Consider the following 2,250-nt stretch of genomic DNA (forward strand, 5'->3'; position numbering starts at 1 on the left):
GTATTCTCCTCTTTACCCCGATTACCTCTCTTTATCCCTACGTTCCCTCTTCGACCCAGCTTCCCCTCTTTACCCTTATCTCCCCCCTTAAACCTTAAACTTCGCTTCACCAACTTCTCCAACTTCATCACCATCTACTTCCCTCTCCCTCACTTCCTCCATCCCCTTATTTCCTCTAATTTTTTCTCAATTCGCCTAGTAACGAAATTGTGAGAGAAAAATTTGCTTAAACAACTTCAAGGTTATTTATTATCTCAATTAAGCATCTCGCGTAAACACATTCAAAGGATATATTTCAATTTTTCTTTGCGTTTTCTATTGTGTCATGTAGTTATGAGAAAAAAGACAAATCAAAATATAATTTCAAAAGTGTTTACGCGAGATGCTTAATTGAGATAATAAATAATATTGAAGTTGTTCACGCAAAATCGTCTCTCAACATGGCTAAGCATTTTGTGACGTTATCCAGGACATTCTAGAAATTTAGCACGGATATGAACCACTCCAACTTTAGAATATTTTTAATGTCGGTAAAGTAGGGATACCGGTAATCGCTCCCTGTCTGTCTGTTCTGATGCTCTGAAAACACCTGTTGAATAGTATTTTGCGGATGCAAATTTAACCTTAAGTGCCAGTACGTTTGCCAAAGGTGTGGTCAAATGCGAGAGTGAAGTAATGCGAGTGTAAAGTAATGCGAGAGTAAAGTAATAACTCTTTTCTGGAAAGTACGTACTACCGCATATAATAAGCTTCTTATCTGTCAAGATGCTAAGGGTTTTAATGATTAAAATCGCCTGAAAGCTGCAGATAATAAATCCAAGTAAAATGTATATTCTAGATGCAGATACACGTGTAAAAGGTCTTAAATCTTAGGAATTAAGATCCAATACTCGACCTGTCTGAGATCAACGAACGCTAATAGATTCGATATCAAGAGGCTATAAATTGATCGATACATTAATCACGGAAGGAATCAGATGCTGAAGTTTAATCTCTTTTTCAGAATGAAATTGTTCAACTGATCAATTTGAGCCTCAAACTCGATCCAATTTTCAGGAAATTGTAAATTTTTCAGAAGTGGAGGTCAAATTAGATAAATCTATAGAAAATCTTTTTAAAAGAAAAAGCTAATTTCTAACATTTTGCATGAATTTTTATTTTTTCTTTTATTGACTAAAAACTCTTCCTTCGTTGAAAACTCATCTGCTTGGATGAAAATTGAATTATTTCGTTGAAAATTCAATTATTTTGTATTAAATTTGTGTTTTTAGTACTAAAATTAAACATTTTGGATAAGTTTTGTTTTCTTGTTGATAAAAACCTTTCTTGGTTGAAAATTAATCTTTTATGGTTAAGGATTCATCTATTTTGTTGAAAATTAGTATTTTTGTTAAAGACTTATAATTTTATCTTTTGAATGAAAATTTAATTATTTTCGTGAAAATTGTTTTTTTGTTGCAAAAATTTCATTTTTTCAACTAAAATTTATTTTTCATTATTGCTTGAAAATTTCTTTTGTAGTTGATAATTCAAGTTTTTTGATTGAAAATTTGTCTTTTTATGTAGAAAGTTAATAATTTTGGCTAAAATATTAATTTTTGTTTGATTAAAATTCATCTTTGTAGTATGAAAATTCAACATTTTCTTAATAAAAAAATCTTTCTTGATTGAAAATTCAGGTCTTTTGGTAAAAACTTTTTTTTTCAAAATGAAACTGTAATCGAAAATAACTTTTTTTATCTTCTGTAGTTAATAATTCAAATTTGTTATTAAAAATTGGTCTTTTTAGATAAAAACTTAATCTTCTTGGCTAAATATTAATAAATTTTTTTTTTTTTTGAAAATGATCTTTTTGGTTTTAAAATTCAACATTTACTAAACCAACAAATTTTTCTTGGTTCAAAATTCAGGCCTTTGGTAGAAATACTTTTTTCCCAAATGAAACAGTACAGTTGAAAAATTAATCTGCGATGATTTAAGATTGCGACTATTTCATTGAAAATTAGTCTTTTTTGTTTAAAGATTATCAATTTTATTTGAATTCAAATTTTCGGTGGAAAAATTAATCTATTTTGTTTAAGGATTTAATTATTTTGTTGAAAAGTAGTCTTCTTTTGGTTGAAGATTCATAATTTTATTTGAAAATTGATCTCTTTATATAAAAATTAAATTAATTTATTGAAAATATTTTTTGTTTTGATAAAAATTAATTTTTTTCAACTAAGAATTTAACTTCCAATATTTATTGAA

General features: G+C 27.8%; 1 protein-coding gene across 1 annotated transcript in view; it reads right to left on the minus strand.

The window, feature by feature from the left end:
• Positions 1–2,250, minus strand: part of LOC117180722 — a 1,130,389-nt gene that overhangs the window by 178,224 nt on the left and 949,915 nt on the right. The gene's annotated exons all lie outside the window — the stretch shown is intronic.

Source organism: Belonocnema kinseyi, chromosome 9, assembly GCF_010883055.1.
Source record: "Belonocnema kinseyi isolate 2016_QV_RU_SX_M_011 chromosome 9, B_treatae_v1, whole genome shotgun sequence".
NCBI classification, from domain to species: Eukaryota; Metazoa; Arthropoda; class Insecta; order Hymenoptera; family Cynipidae; genus Belonocnema; species Belonocnema kinseyi.